Genomic DNA, 18,370 nt, shown 5'->3' with positions numbered 1-18,370 from the left:
TTCTTTTTCATGATTTTCTCTTTTCCACTGTGTTGGTAATGGTCCTAAGGACCGCGGCGTCACATTTTACGGTTCGAAATTTGTGTTTAAATCGACTTCGCAGTCGTTCCCGAGAAGGTCACCCATCGCTGTGACTCTCGGCTCGTTTAACTTCTTATGTTCTGTTTTTCTTATTTATACTTAACTAATTGACAATTACTAATTATTTGTGTTTATAGCTTATCTAGTTTTCTTAAGTGTGGTCCTAATTCTCTTAATTGTCCGGACCGACTCCGGTCACTGGAACAGTGAAATATACCAGGCTATGCAAATAGGGGTGTTACAGTAAAAATTTTTATCCCATTTTATTTTTTTACAAATTTTATATAAATTTTAGCAGAGTTCCGTCTGTATTTTGAGAAAACAGTTCTTCAAATACTTGAAAAAAACACTTCCAATAATTTTTTTCACAACTCCCAACCCAAATCAACTCAAGTCAACACAATTCAATTTAATTCCACAACTCAACTAAAACTTTATCATCTCAAAATACTTCACAAATTCTTTCACATTGCAAATAGTACTAAATTTACAAATACAGATCTTAATTTACAAAAAGAAAATTTGAAATATCATTATTACAATTTATTATACAAAGGAAAATCCAAATAAAAATATTACAATTTACTGTATAACTGCTCAACTTTACATTAATACATATGACATTATAATATTTACATCAAATAACTACAAGGGTATAAATAAATACCCGTACAAAAAGATCAGTGAAGTCCCAACAATCAGTAGCTCACTCTACTGCTTTTTCCTTGTCTCTATCTGTGACAGCAAAGAAAGCTATCGCTGAGTATAAAAATACTCAGTAGTGTACAATAAAATACAAAATGCGTAATAGAAAACATTTATGAACAATTCATAATTCAAAAATCTCACAATCACATTTCACAATTTTTCAAATCACATTTATAGCAAATCATAATTTTCAAAGCTTAATATAACACAAATTTGATCAAACAATTTAATAATCATAGTGTTGTCAATCAATAACACAACTTAGGCCATAACACAAAATTTCTAAACATGTCGTGTTGTACACCACGACAAGGCAAACTCACCCCACTAATTGAAATCAATGAGGGAGGTGGCTAGCTAGCTAATGAGTACTCATCCAAACTCACCTCCTGACTGGAAAGCCAAAGAGGGAGGAATATAGTCAAGTATCAAACTCACCCCACAAGTGGAGGAGGAACATATTAATATTGCTATGCCAAGTGTGAATTAAAAATAATTTAAATCAAGTTATTCAAATATTTTATGCAAAACACAATCAATTTCTAAAGTCAAATTTTCATTCCCAAAGTCACAACACAATAGTTCTCAAAACCTATAATTAACACAATAATTTCACAATGCATAACTAAACAAATTTTCTATGAGAAAATGATAAATTAAGGTTTATTGTGCACAAACCTGACGTGAGTCGCCTCTAGGCCTTGACTCAGTCTCTTAAACCTTCTGAGTCTTTTTTAGCTGAAACATGAAATTTATAGTGTCTCAGTATCTTTGCCTCACAATAATTCCAATAATTAATTCATATATGCTTAAACTTCATTCTTGAAAATTTTCATATTGAGGTTACTATTTATGGTACTATTCAAGTCAAAATATTGACTTTCTTATGCTTAAAAGGTATGGGAACTCCAACTATACTCACATACCATATTTTGGTCACCAATTTTGTTGGTTTTGGTTGTTTTCTCAAAACTTAGGTCTTTTAGGCAAAATTGCAAATTTTCAGTTTTGGTGTCCTATTTTATACTGTTCCATTGGTAATGTTGCTGTTAGAATTTGGCTAAGTTTTCTTCATAGAAATTGTTCCTTATTGTCTTAAATTTATTTCCCTTTTTGAATCACTCCATTTGGAGTTTTGTAGCTCAAGTTATAGCCATTTGAATCATGGCTGCCGAATTGGTCTAACCCAGATTTTCAGGGCAACAAAACTAGTTCTGGCAGTTTTAGGTCACTAAATTTGGGTGGCTAAATGACTTGGTTAAGGGCATAATTTGGGTTTGTGTTCTTCATGAAAGTTATAGGTATATATCTGAGCTTTCTACTGGTAAACTTTCAGGTCATTTAGACTGGCCTAACCCAAGTTATGGCCAAATAAACAAACACTGTTCATTTGGTCATTTTTGTACAGGTCAGAACACCCATTTTCGGATTTGGCCAATTTGTTAACTATGCTATGGTCACTTTTTGGGCATGACTCCTGAATGAAAAATGTGTCATTGTGTGTCTAGTTTCATTCCCAATTGGCCTCACACCAATTGGGTTGGTAAATTTTCAGTTTTGGTCCCTGAAAGGGACCTTGGTTCTGCTGCCTACATAATGGCCCTAAGCAATCCAAATTTAAACCTAATTCTAACACTTCCAACATACTACAATTGGTCACATATGGCCATTTTTCAGCTCAAACAAGGTCAAACACACCATTTGACCAATTATCCAATTTTTGTCTTCCAAAACCCTAGGTTCAAACCCTAATTCACTTGATTTGTTACATTTAATTGATTCCAAGCATATCAACACCATTTCTCAACTCATTCAAGCTTACATACTCTTTTAATTCAATCAAAACACATCATACTCTCATAAATCTATGGCTGGCTGAAATTCTTCCCTTTCCAATCATACAATTTTTTTTTTTCAATTTTCTCAATTTAATTACTTCATTTCTAATGCTAACTAAACATAATTAAGCTAAATTTCAAGATATCTAAAGTAATTTAGCTTGAACATTAACTTACCTTAATTGATGAATTTCAATCTTCTATTTCCTTCAATTTCTCTCAATTTCTTATGCCCAATCTTCCATTCATAGGTGATTTAGAGGTTTTCTAAGGATTGAATCATGAAAATTTGTGGAAAATTCAAGGTTTAATGAGCTTGAAATAGGCATCCATGGAAGAAAAGGAAGAGAGAATGAGAGAGAAGGAGTGGTGGCCACAATGAAGGAAGAAGAAGAAAAAAATTTTTTTTCTTTTCTTTTAAATTTTAGCTAAATTAATAAATAATTATCCCATAATTTTTAAATTCTTAATTATTAAGTTTATTGCACATGCATGATGTCATGCATTATGTAATAAACCTTTTTCACTTTTTCAACTTTTCTTTTTCCTTTTTTTTTCATTTATTTTTCTTTAGTTCTTTAATTTAATTCTTGATCCCAAAATTTTCTTTTCTCCAATTTTATTTGACAGTCAGGTCAGGAGTTAGCTCCAGGGGTCAATTAACCAAATTGCTCCTCGCCGGTTTGATCCGGTTTGTAAATAATTCAATATTTCTTCCGGATCCCTGACCCAATTATTTGACCGGCTTAACAATTCTTTTTCGTGATTCTCTTTTCCACTGTGTTCGCAATAGTCCTAAGGACTGCGGCGTCACATTTTACTGTTCGAAATTCGAGTTTAAATCGACTTTGCAGTCCTTCTCTAGAAGGTCACCCATCGCTGTGACTCTCGGCTCATTTAACTTCTTGTGTTCTATTTTTCTTATTTAAACTTAACTAATTGACAATTACTAATTATTTGTGTTCAGGGCTTATCTAGTTGTCTTAGATGTGGTTCTACTTCTCTTACTTGTCCGGACTAAAACCAGTCATCGGAATAGTAAAATATATCAGGCTATGCCAATAAGGGTGTTACAGATAAAGCGAAAAGAATAATTGGTTTATCCCACAGTCTATACTTGGAAAAGGTGTTAAAGAGGTTTAACATGTTTGTTTCCAAGAGAGGATTGTTACCAGTGAGACATGGTATCCACCTTTCTAATTAGATGTCTCCAAAGACACTTAAAGAAAGAGATAAAATGGCCAAGATTCCATATGCTTTGGCTATTAGAAGTTTGATGTATGCAATGATGTGTACTAGGCCGGATATCGCACATGCTGTTAGTTTGACTAGCAGGTTTCATGTAACACCCCTATTTGCATAGCCTGGTATATTTTACTGTTCTGGTGACCGGTGTCGATCTGGATAATTAAGGGGATTAGAACCACCTCTAAGACAACTAGATAAGCCCTGAAAACAAATAATTAGTAATTGTCAAATAGTTAAGTATAAATAAAAAAAATAGAACACAAGAAGTTAAATGAGCAGAGAGTCACAGCAATGGGTAACCTTCTTGGGAAGGACTACAAGGTCGATTTAAACTCAAATTTCAAATAGTAAAATGTGACACCGCGGTCCTTAGGACTATTGAACATAGTGGAAAAGAGAAAATCATGAAAAAGAATTGTTAAGCAGATCAAATAATTAGGTCAGAGATCCGGAAGAAATATTGAATTAATTGCAAACCGGATCGAATCGGCGAGGGGCAATTTGGTCAATTCACTCCAAGAGCTGACTCCTGACTTAACTGTCCAATAAAACTAGAGAAAAGCAAATTTTGGAATCAAGAATTAAATTAAAGAACTAAGAAAAAATAAATGAAAAAAAAAAGAGAGGAAAAAGGAAAAAGTTAAAAAAGTTTATTACATCATGCATGATGTAATAAACCTAATAATAAAAAAATTTGAAATTTTAAGATAATTGTGTGTCTTAGTAAAGAGTTAAAAATACATAAAAGAAAAGAAAAAAAAAATAAAATTCACTCTTCTTCTTCTTGTTGTCGTAACACCTTCTCCCTTCTCTCTCTCTCACATAACTCCATTAGAGCACTCAACCCAAGCTCCATAAACCCTAAATCCCACCATAGAAACTTAAATTTTCATAATTAAATCTTGTATTCAAACCTTGATAAGGAGCTTGAAAAAAAAAAAAAAAGAAAGGAAGAAGTTTTGAAGAGGTGAAAAATTCTGCATAAAGGTTAGTTTGATTTCTCTTTTTGTATCTTTATATTCATACTTAGGCAATTTGATTGAGTGATGATTTGTTGAAAAATGAAACAAAATGATATGTTAAAAAACTACATAAATTTCGGCCAGTAGTATGTAGGGTTGAGAATGAATGATTTTGATGCAAATAATGCAGTTAAGTGTAAATGAGTGTATAAGTACAAATTATGCATTTAGATTTCATCAATTGAGCTAAGCATAAAAATTAGGGTTTTAGCACCTAGGGTTTGGGAGGAAAAAGGTGAGAAGTAGCCAAATGGTGTGTTTAACCTTGCTTGAGTTGAAAAATGGTCATGTATGACCAATTGTGGTGTGTAGGAAGTGTTAGAACTAGGTTTAAATTTGGATTGGTTATGGTCATTCTACAGGCAGCATCACCAAGGTCCCTTTCAGGGACCAAAACTGAAAATTTACCAACCCAATTGGTATGAAGCAAATTGTGAATGAAACTAGACACAAAATGGCACATTTTTCCTTTAGGAATCATGCCCAGAAAGTGACCATAGCATAGTGAACAAAGTGGCCAAATCCGGATTAGGCAAACTGACCTGTACAAAAATGACCAAATGAACAATGTCTGTTTATTTGGCCATAACATGGACTAGGCAAGTCCAAATGACCTGAAATTTTACCAGTAGAAATCTGAGACATAGCCCTACAACTTTCATGATGAACACAAGTCCAAATTATGCCCTTAACCAAGTCATTTATCCACCCAAAATTAGTGACCCAAAACTGCCAGAACCAAATTAGGTGCCCAGAAAATCTAGGTTAGACCAATCCGGCCAGCTATGTTCAAATGGCTATAACTTGAGCTACAAAACTCCAAATGGAGTGATTAAAAAAGGGAAATAAAGTTAAGACAACAAGGAACAATTTATATGAAGAAAACTTAGCCAAATTCTAACAGCAACATAACCAATGGAGCAGTGCAAAACAAGACACCAAAACTGAAAATTTGAAATTTTGCCTAAAAGATTAAAATTTGAGAAAACAACCAAAACCAACAAATTAGGTAACCAAAATGTGGTATGTGGGTGAAATTAGAATTCCCATACTTATTAAGCATTAGAAAGTCAACAAATTGACTTAAATAGTATCATGAATAGTAACCCCGAAATACAAATTTTAAAGAACGTTAAGTTTAGCATATTAAAGCTAGGTATAAGTATATTTGAATTTATTTTTGGATTTATGATAAGTTGTGATACTGAAACACTGTGAAACTGTGTGTTTTAGTGAAAAAGAATATCGAGAAAGAACCCGAGGCATCGAGTTAAGGCCAAGAGGCCATTCGTATAAGGTTTGTGCACAACATCAATATTCTTTAAAATTCATTTACAAAGTGCATGAAATTTATATTATGCTTTTGACTTAAATTGTTGAAAGTTTACTTGTATATATTTAAAATGGCATTAAATGTTTAGTGAATTGCTAAAACAGCTTTGAAACCACAGTGTCATGACTATATATTTGAATACCTCACTAATATGACTAGTAGGGGAAATTAGTTTCGAATTTTGATTCCTTCTCTGGCTGAAGTGTTGAGGTGTGTGCCCGTATAAGAAGAAATTGAATGGATATCCATATATTTGAGCTAGCTAGCCTTGTGATGTGACTTCTCATAAGCCTCTGGCTATTGAGATGATTATTGTTTCGAATGGCATGATATAACTGTGTGCTTTTATGAAATTTGTTGTGAGACTTTCGAAATGAAATTGTTTGGATTAAATGCATATATATCATGTTTTGTATTTATTTCTCATGTTCAGTTCAATTTTTGAATAAGTGTGATTCAAATTCTGCATAAAAGTTATTTTAGTATGTTGCGCACCACTGAGTCATAGTACTCAGCGATGGCTGTTATTGCCGTCACATATATAGAGACTAGAGGAGCAGCAGAGTGAGCTGCTAAGGATTGTGGAGCCACCTTCCCTAAAGTTCTATCGGGTATATTTTATACCCTGATTGTAATAATTATTTTGATGTATGTAAATGTATGTACATGTAGAACTGGTCATGAGCAGTTGTATAAAGTTTGTAATAATATTAGTTTGAATTTTTCTAATGTAAATTTTGGATTGCTAAATGTAAATTGTTTTAACTTTAATGAAATTGGGAATGAAATTATTTTGTTTTAATTTGAATGAAATTACTTAGTATTATTTTGGATGATATTGAATTGGAAATTATTGATTTGAATTTTGGAATTTGAGAAATGACGTTGAAATTTATTGCGGTGGATGTTGAAGTTGTTGAGTTGATGAGATAAATCAATGGAAATGTTTTTTTCAGGTATTTGAAGAATTGTTTTATTAAAATACAGACGGCACTCTGCTGAAATTTTTCTAAAATTTGCGGAAAAATAAAAAAGGACAAAAATTTTAACTATTTTTCAAACTCTAATAAAATATTTTAATACCTATTAGAAAATGCTCACCACTTCTGAAAAGTAAGAAAATGATTTTAAAATCCCTTGTAGGGTACTTAATGAGTTATCGATAGGTGAAGTTCGATAGTTCATTAGGTATTCTACGGGATCATGCTATGCCTTACAGAGGGGTAAGATGTGAGATGTTTTAGTGGTATCAGAGCAAATTTTTAAAGTATGTTTTAACTTGTGAATTTGTGTCTTTTCTTTGCTAAGTACAACTGCTCAATGTCCTTATTTGTTACATACAGTGCATTACATCATAAATATGAACTAACGGAGGGAAATCTCCTTATGTTAAAGATATCCTACTCCGGACTGATATGGAAGAAGGGGATAGCCCAGTTGAGTAATCTATTGAAGCTGAGGCACAAGGGGAAGCCCCAGCTCTATAAAATGTCAGTGGATCAGTGGCACCTACCCCACAAATGCTACAGTTTCCTGCACAGTTCGCACAGCAGATGGCGACAATGTTTCAACAAATGGCTGGGGGTATGACCACTGTGGTGGAGCCTCAAGCTCTACCCCAGACTAGTGTGGTGCAACCTCAAGCTCCAGTCAGACAGTATGACAAGCTGTTGAAGTATGGGGCTGCGGAATTTAAGGGTACAGTAGACCCACTAGAGGCAGAACAATGGCTGGAAAGAATGGACAGAGTATTTAGGAAATTAAACTGCCAAGATGAGCTGAAATTTGAATATTCGGTATCCTTGCTACAAGGGGATGCTTATGATTGGTGGAAGACCATCCCCAACAGCTTGGCTGAACCACCAGTACTGACCTGGGATGACTTCATCAGAGAGTTTAGACAAAAATACGTCCCAGATGCATATGTGGGTCAGAAACTACTAGAATTTCTGAGTTTGAAGCCAGGCAACAGAACAGTGGTAGAATATGAGAGGGAGCTCTCTCGCTTAAGCCACTATGCTAGGAGTCTCCTTTCGACCAGCAAGGAAAGGTGTAATAGATTTGAGACGGGTTTGAAGCCCAGTTTGAGGATGCAAGTAGTGGGATTCAGACACAGTAACTTTTCTGAGCTCATTTCTCAGGAACTTGAGTTGGAAAGAATTGAATCAGAAGCGACTCCAGTAAAAGAAAAATCAGAGAAGACTGAGAAATCAGGGAAAGATAAAGGGGAAAAGTCAGTACAGCAAAGTCCTAATGGTACCTCTGGGAAGAAGAAAAAATTAGGGGGACCTAGCAGAGGTCGAGGTGGAAGGTTTCGAAGGGGTAGATTCTCTGGACAGAGACCCCCTAGATCTGGTCAGCAGTTGACCAGGGGTTCATATCCTACCCGCCCCTGTGAGACTTGTGGTAAGATTCATGGGGGAGAATGCTATTGGGCAACGGGAGCTTGCTTTAACTGTGGAGGCAAGGGTCATCTTGCTAAGGACTACACCAGTACCCCTAGATTTGGTTCAGCTCCTACTACTGCAGAAGGATCTATTCAGAGTCCTACTACCAGAGGTTCACAACCGGTTAGCAGAGGAAGAGGCAGAGGTAGAGGCAATGCTTCCGCAGTGGCATCATAGCCGGGCCAAAGATAAGGGAGTGCTCCAGCTAGAGTCTAGACTATGAGACAGTGGGAAGAAGCTAAAACTTCTGATATTGTGGCTGGTACATTTTCTATCTCTGATCAAGAAGTATTTGTGTTGTTTGATCCGGGTTTAACCCACTCGTATGTTAGTACTAGCATAGTCAGTTCACTTGCTGTTCTTTGTGTCAAAATGGGTTTTGAAGTGCTAGTAACTAGTATGTTAGGACAAGAGGTTCGGGTCAACAGAATCTATAGAGACTGTCTTTTGGTGATCCAAGGACATGTTTTTCTGTCAAATTTGATTGAAATGCCCTTCATAGATTATGATATCATCTTGGGCATGGATTGGTTAGCCAGGCATCACACCATAATTGACTGTAGACTGAAGACAGTCATTTTTGGTCTCCCTCTGTGCGGTGATGTGGTAATACATGGGGAGAGGCAGTTACTGCCATCAAACATCATTTTGGCTACACTAGCCAGAAGAACGATCAGAAAGGGGTGTGAAGTATACTTGGCACATGTGATAAAAACCCAATTGGGGAGTCCAGCATTGAGGGACATCCCTACAGTATGTGACTTTCCGGATGTGTTTCCTGATGAATTGCTAGGATTACCTCCAGAAAGAGACATGTAGTTTGAGATTGATTTTATGCCTGGTGTGGACCCAATCTCCATAACACCATATAGAATGGATCCAGCAAAATTGAAAGAGTTGAAAGTGCAGTTGCAATAACTGTTTGACAAGGGTTTTATCCACCCTAGTGTGGCACCTTGGGGAGCGCCAGTGTTGTTTGTTAAGAAGAAAGATGGCACTCTCCGTTTATGTATTGACTACCGGTAGTTGAATAAGGTGACAATAAAGAATAGATATCCATTACCCCACATTGATGACTTGTTTGACCAGTTGAGGGGTGCAACTGTGTTATCCAAAATTGACTTGAGATCAGGTTATTATCAACTAAAAGTATAAGAGTAGATTATTCCTAAAACTGCCTTTAGAACCCGTTATGGCCATTATGAGTTCTTGGTCATGCCATTCGGGTTAACAAATGCTCTGGCTGCTTTTATGGATATGATGAACACTATCTTCAGACCATACCTCAACCAGTTTGTTGTGGTATTCATAGATGATATATCGGTCTATTCGAGGAGTGTAGAAGAGCATGATAGACATCTGCAGATTGTACTGCAGACCTTAAGAGAGAAACAGCTATACGCCAAATTATCAAAGTGTGAATTTGGGCTGAAAGAAATATCATTCTTGGGGCACATAGTATCGGCAGAGGGCATCAAGGTAGATCCAAATAAGATAGAAGTTGTTCTTAATTGGAGACCACCCAGAAATATCACAGAGATTCACAATTTTTTGGGTTTAGCTGGATACTACCGTTGATTTGTGAAGGGATTGTCACACCCTACCCCTCCGTAAGATGTAACATGATCCCGTAGTACACCTAATGAATTATCGTACTTCGCTTACCGGTAACCCATTAAATATGCTACAAGGGATTTTAAAACAATTCTCGTGAAATTTAAATCATCGATTAAAATCTGGTGTTATAAAAATTTTTCAAAATTTCGGCAGAGTGCCGGCTCTATTTTGAGAAAATAGTTCTTCAAACCTGAAAGGAAAACACTCTCAATATGATTTTTTAAATACAACTCCAATAAACTTCATTTCATCTCACAATTCAATCTCAATAATCAAATCATTTCATTTTCAAACCAACCTCATCATAAAAGAAACATTTCATTGATTACAAGACTAAAAAATTAATATTACAAAACTTTTCAGGTAAATGAAATCTCAAATTTACATTTACAATAATTTACATTTAATTACATACCAAAATATTTTACAAGAGTTTTTATACAACTGCTCAAATAATTTATATACATATTATTACATGCATACATCAAAACCTATGTACATGGGTATACCTATGATACCTAGAGTTGATCTGAATGTGTCTTTAAAGAAGCTTACTCAATTGCTCTATGCTCTTTTCACCTATGACAGAATACAAAGCTATCGCTGAGTGGTGAACTCAGTGGTGCACAACTATAATTTAAAACATAGTGCAATATATATTGACAAAATTATAATAATTAATTTGAAAGTCTTGAAATTCAATAAAATTCCAAAAGTTAAAATCTTCGTTGCCAATAATATAAATCATTAGTTAAAATGACTTTGAGCAAGAAATTAAATTTATCAAATCACAACTGGACATTTAAAGTAATTCCAGCAATCATGGAATAAAGATTAATTTCAACAAAATCAATTATGTATAAATCCCATTTGAAATCGAAATTCTTTACTATTCAAAAACCATTCTTTATCTCACTAACTGTGCAAGACTAATCTGAAAGGGCCATCTTCGGGGTGATCCTAACTCCCTATGGTCGGGGAGGTCAAATCGGATTCTAACTCCCCATGGTCGGGGAGGTCGAATCATCTTGCACAATACACATCTTAATAATGAAACTTCCGAAAGGGCCATAACAAGTAAGAACTTAAATCTAACCTCTAATAAGAGGAGAATCTAAGCCTGTGCACGTACCATGATAATCAAAACAAAGCTAACTCCATTGTCTCCTCAACAAATAAGAGAGACGGGTAATAACCTAGTCAAGCATCTATAGTGAGATATAAAATAATATCATAATTTTGTTTGTCCTTTTTGTGAGCATAAATCACAACACAATTCGATTCAAAGTCAATTCCAATATCCAATAATTTTTTATGCTCATCACAATTCAAAACATAAATTTGTATTTTTCCATGCAAATTGCCTATCACAATTCAAAACATATTCTATCAAAATTTTCTAAAACATAATTTATTCAATCCACAACAATGCTTAATACTTGTTAAAATATCATTTCACAAAGCTAAATTCATACATACTATAACAATTTCAATAATCATTGAATTAAATCCAATACTTGATAAATATAATACTAAAGGAAAATACGTCATTTAGTCATATGAAATTTTCAGAATAAAATTAATTAAAAAATAGTTGTGCACAAATCTCTGATGAGTCGTCTCTTGGCCTTGGCTCAGTGGGTCTTTTCCTTTCCCAGTGTCTTTTCTAACTGAAACACACAACTTAAAGTGTTTCAGTACTCATTTAAATTGTTTCTAATAATAAGGTTCAATAATTAAATTTTATTAATACTATTCCTTTCATTAATCAACCTATAATGTTGACCTTTAATGCACACTAGGTGAATTAGTTTTAATGTCACTAATATGTTCCATTTTTCATTCCTCACATGTTGACATATGTTGCCAATTTCATTTCAAAGCTTATTGCATTTTATTGTAATTATTCAGATTTCATGGCCAATGTTTACTTTCTATTGGACCAAGCTACAATGTAAATTTAACAGACTTCTCTTCATTAAATTGTTTCTCATTATGTCTTCTTTAATTTCCTTTTTGAATCATGTCATTTGGATTTGTATAACTCAAGTTATGGTCAATTGACCATAACTAGGTCAATTTTGAATTTTGGTTTCCTTACTAGGCAGTTTTAGTATTACACATTTCCAATTTTATTTGAGTAGGTTGTTGCCATATTTAGGTCTATTACTTTTCATAGGATATGTTACCCTATGTCTTATGGTCACTAAGAATTTTTTATTGTAATTTTTTTTTAAATCTTGTAGAGTTACTTATGGTCAAGTTATTGGACTAAACTTAATGGTCTTGTAGTGACAGGATGTTCAACTAGGGCAGTAGCTTTGACCCAACATTTGAGCTTCTTACATTCATAAGGTGAGGGAGAGGTCTAAAACAAAGTTGAAGGTCTATTTCTTAGCTTTCCAGAATGGTATGGCTCATTTTGTTTGAAGACTTCTAGTGGGAGTTATACTTAAAACACTTTGCTGGAGTTAATGGTCATTTGAACCATTTCCAGATTTGGTATGCCAACTTAATCAAGTTAATTGACCTAGTTCCCTAAGTTTTTGGGTTTTGGTCAAAATACCATTATTGTAGGTCTATGTCTTAGTGAAAATTTGGCACTATTTTTAGGGCATTTGGAGTTATATGGACCAAGTTATAGTCATTTTACTATTGCTAGTCAAGTTGCACTTATATTGCAAAGTTTAGGTCATTTTTAGGTCAAAGTCAATTCGGCTAGTTTTTGTAACCCAACTTGTGCAAGCATTTTGTCTTGGTTCTGGTCATTTCTGGGTTTTGGTGTCTTCATAAGAGTTGTAGCTCTATGTCTAAGCTTTCCATGGTATAAATTTCAAGTCATTTGGACCTGTTTTGAGTGAGTTATGGCCAAAATACTGACTACTATTCATATAGTCAAAATTCTGAGTTTTCATGTCATGCAATTCCGGATTTGGTCATTCTTTTAGGTCACTTCTAAGTAGAATTTGGACAACACTTCTACATGAAAGTTGGCCTATTTTATGTCTAGTTTTACCTCCAATTGGCTTCATACTAATTGGAGTCATAAATTTACACTTATAACCTAATTTATACACTGCCAACAATCACAACCTGCATAAGAGAATTTACACTCCCAATTTGGCAATCCTCCTCCTCCCAATACTTCAATATTCATTCTTGGCACCTCTATATTTATTCAATATAATTCCAGAAAAGTGAATCGGGCAGAATACTCAAATAATATAGGCTCCCATGGCTGCCTAAAATTGGGCAGTCCAATAACTCAACAATTCCATCAGTTTTCATCACCAATCAACTCATCTCAAGTTAAACATAAACTTTACTTAAGAAAGGAAGTGAATTGGACCCTTACCTCTTTTTGGAGCTTGGTCAAACCTTAACAAAACTCCTTCTTTTTGCTCCTAATATGCTGGGCAAGGTAGGAGGATAAAGTTTAATGAAAGAACCTTGAAGATTTCATGGCTTGATCTTGGTGGATAAGAGCATGAAGCTTTGGCCATCCAAAGAGTTTTTGAGAGGATTGGATTCTGCTTAAAGATGAAATAAAGAAGAAGAAGTGGCTGAAGTGGGATATGCTGTCCACTTAATCAATATACAAATCCATAGTGCTCCGCTAAGGTGGATTAAATGTTTTATAATCCAAAATTTCCCTTAATTGTAATTATGCCCCAAACTTCCATCATTTATTTTATGTACCACATTTTTAATTTTCATGACATTTTCAAGGTGTGCTATCACTCATTTTTAATGGACATTGAGGTCAAAAGGCAACTCTAGGTGTCAATTGACCAAAATGCTCCTATTCGGTTTGTATTCCCGATTTTTCAATAACACCGATTTTTGTTTGTTTCTTGATTTTTCGTTTTTCTTTATACTAATTTATTAATTTTTCTTTGATATTTCTAATGTCATTTATACCTCAATAGATGTTTAATTAGGTCCCAAAAATATTTTTCAGGGTTCCTCGCGGTCCCAGGCTAGTCAACGGTCCTCGCCGCAACTTCTCGGTGCAGTCACCCATCGCTACGGTTTTTGGCTCATTTAACTTAATCGCATTTCATTGCTCTTATTTTTCCTTTGTTTTTCTTGTATTTTCCTCTATTGTATTTTATTATTTTATGTCTCCTCACTAACATTTAGGTGTAATTCTAAGCTGAAGGAACGGAAGCGTGAAAAACACAAGATTATACCATTGAATTCAAAAATTTTCACCTAGGGTCACATGCACCATGCAAGATTTATTTTTACCTATTTGATTTCAATGATAATTTTTATCTATTTAATTTCAATGATAAACAACATATTAAAACTCTTTTAATAAGTTTTTGGATCTGTATTTGCCATTTAAGATTTTAAAATTAATCAGATTAATTTTAGAACCCTAGATTAAATCAAGAACGATTACACTAACCTCTTGATGTCTTTGCGGCGTGTCTGCGCCTTTGAGATTCGTCTTCAGGACACCAGATGTTGTCCCTCTAGCTTGTCCACACCAAGAACACCTATGGCAGCCCTTGAATAGCTTCTAAAGCTTTTTCTATTAATTAGAAAATCAAGTTCTGCCTTTTAAGAGATTAAAGATGTAAACAGGACACTAGAAATAATTTCTAATGTTCTTAATTCAAGAGATTGATGGCTAATCTCTTTGAATTGATGAGAGATGAAGAGAAATAGCTGGAGAGGCTCAAAGTGGCGTGACATATGAGAGGAGAGGCTGCTGGTTATGTTTTCTTTTCATAACCACACTTAAATAGCTAGGTTAACACATTAAACCCTAGCCACATGTCACCTTTTGATTAGCTCTAGGTTTAAGTGACCCAATCACATTGTGCCAAGTGTCAAACCTATATTTAATCTTGATTTTAATCATCTTACATGATTAAAAAAACATTTGGCAAGCTTATGTGTTATGCCATGTGTCACCATCTCATGGTGCCACGTGTCACACTGCAAAATAACCAAAATGCCTCAAGTCTTAATTTTGAGTTCTTAACCCAAAATAATTATTTTCTTCTTCTAATTAATTTATATCAAATATAAATTAATTAATTAATCTCTATTAATTAATTTCTCATTAATTAAATTCATATTTAAACACTTTAAATATAAATTTAACTTATATTATACATCCAATAATCTAGATTTGGTTTCAAGTCATGCTAGGGACTTTGCAATCTAATTGCAAACCAAACCTATTTAATTAATCAATTAAACTCTTTAATTAATTAATTAAATCATATTTAAATAGGTGATAACTTGTGTATGTGTGTGACTTACTAGGCTCATCACTAATTGGCAATGAGACATGATATCAACTCTTAATATCATCAGAACTCTTTCTTACCATAAATGATTTCTCTAAATCATTTTATGAACCTCATAGACCATGGTTAACACCTAGCATAGCATGCCATGGCCACCCAATTAGTAATAAGGTTTACCTTAAATGAACCTATAATCATATGTTACCATGCACTAGAATCTCTCTGTTACAAAATCCCAACTCAAAGTGAGTCATGGTTTATGTCAAACGCCATTTGCTATGAATATTATGTTCTCTTTTAATTCCAGTTCTTGATTAAAAGATTTTTCTCATCGAAACTCTTTTACGAATAAATCTATCTGTCCTGGCCAGGAACTTGAAACATCAAGAACAATTAAATGAACATAGGATTTTATCTCTATTTACTTAGAGGAACAGATTCCATCTTGATCAACACCTACCTCCATATATAACTAGTAGGAGCCAACACATGCCCATATACCCATACAGTACAAGTATGAAAGCGAGATCAAACTCAAACTACCTATATACAAGATAAGCTGTGCTATCTCAGTCTAAAGATTATATGCATCGATATGATTTATGACAAAACATTGACAAGAGTAAACTCCATGTGCTTGTCATAAGTGTCACCGTTGACCTACTTATCATTTATAAGTGCCTATCATGTTTGTTATATGGCATGAGACTCACCATTCCATCTTATTTATATCTCATATAAATAACTTGGGAACAAACATGAATACAATCTTTACGGATAAGTCATGTCCTTATTATGAAGTATCCTCGATTGTGAACCTATTTATGATACTTTGTGCTAGAAATATTGTCACTCATATTCTTAACAACTTAAGAATAATATTTCTAACAAAATATCAATGGACCTTTTCTATTACACATAAATATATTATGTAAACGGAAAAGTGGAAATGCCTTTTATTAATAAAATATATACAAGATACATACTAAATGATATGCTCTAGGGCATACTACTAACAATCTCCCACTAGCACTAGAGCCATTCATTACAATACCTTAGACCCATCTTCTCAAGATGTCGGTCTAATCGAGCTTGTGACAAAGGCTTAGTGAATGAATCAGCTGGATTTTCAGCTGATGCTATTTTCTGCATGGCTATATTGCCTTGCCCAACTATATCTCTGATAATGTGGTAGCGCCTTTCTATGTGTTTGGATTTCTGGTGAGACCTTGGTTCCTTAGCCTGTATGACTGCTCCATTGTTGTCACGATGTAGTGGAACTCGACTCAATGGAAGGAACTCTTGTAAGTTCTGTCATGAACTTCTTTATCCAAACGACTTCTTTTGCGAGATCGATGCAGAATATACTCGACCTCGATGAGTGGAATCTGCAGTCGTGCTCTGTTTGGAACTCTTCCAACTGACTGCACCTCCATTACAAATGAACACATATCCAGAGGTAGACTTTCTATCATCGATATCTGATTGGAAATCAGAATCAGTATAACCATCCAATTGCAAGTCTCCACCTCCATAAATCAAGAATAAATCCTTAGTTTTTCTTAAGTACTTAAGAATATTCTTGACAGCTATCCAGTGTTCCAAACCTGGATTGGATTGATACCTGCTAGTCAAACTAACGAGATATGCGATATCCGCCTAGTACACAACATTGCATACATTAAACTTCGCATAGCCAATGCATATGGAATCCTGGCCATCTTATCTCTTTCTTCAGGTGTCTTTGGAGACATCTCTTTAGAAAGGTGGATACCATGTCTCACTGGTAACAATCCTCTCTTGGAATCAAGCATGTTAAACCTCTTTAACACCTTTTCCAAGTATAGATTTTGGGATAAACCAATTATTCTTTTCGATCTATCTCTATAGATGCGAATCCCAAGAATATAGGTTGCCTCCCCTAAGTCTTTCATGGAGAATGTATTTGACAACCATACCTTTATAGTCGTCAACATACCTGTATCATTACCTATCAACAGTATGTCATCCACATATAAGACAAGGAAAGTGATAGCACTGTCACTAACCTTCTTATATACACATGGCTCATCCTCATTTTTGATAAAACCAAAGGATTTAATGGCTTCATCAAAACGGATGTTCCAACTCCTCGAAGCTTGTTTCAACCCATAAATGGATTGCTTTAGCTTGCATACTTTGGAACCATCTTGGGATTCAAATCCCCTAGGTTGTTCCATGAAAATGTTTTCTTCAATGTATCCATTGAGAAAAGTCGCTTTGACATCCATCGCCAAATCTCATAATCATAGTATGCATATTGCTAATAAAATCCTAATTGATTTAAGCATGGCAACAAAGTAGAAAGTCTCCTCATAGTCTATTCCTTGCCTTTGGCGAAACCCTTTCGCTACTAGCCTTGCCTTATAGGTCTCTACCTTTCCATCAGAACCAATTTTCTTCTTGAAAACCCATTTGTTCCCTATAGGTACAATACCTTCAGGTGGATCAACAAGATCCCAAACTTGATTCTTATACATGGAATCAATCTCGGATTTCATAGCTTCAATCCATTTTGAAGAGTCTATATCTGATATAGCTTCTTCATAGGTAAGTGGATCATCTCCATGATCTACTTCTTCATGAGTAGACAACTCTTGTTCTTCTTCATGAAGAAAACCATATCTCATCTTTGGGTGAGATACCACAGTTGTTCTACGAGGAACAGCTGTAGATGTTTCATCAACGGGTATAGGTTGACTAGATGGATCTATATCCATCTGATCTGTTGGTTGGTCAGAATTCTCCAATTCTAACTCTATTTGCCTTC

This window comes from Hevea brasiliensis, chromosome 7, assembly GCF_030052815.1.
Source record: "Hevea brasiliensis isolate MT/VB/25A 57/8 chromosome 7, ASM3005281v1, whole genome shotgun sequence".
NCBI classification, from domain to species: domain Eukaryota; kingdom Viridiplantae; phylum Streptophyta; class Magnoliopsida; order Malpighiales; family Euphorbiaceae; genus Hevea; species Hevea brasiliensis.
This window is presented reverse-complemented; position numbering follows the sequence as displayed.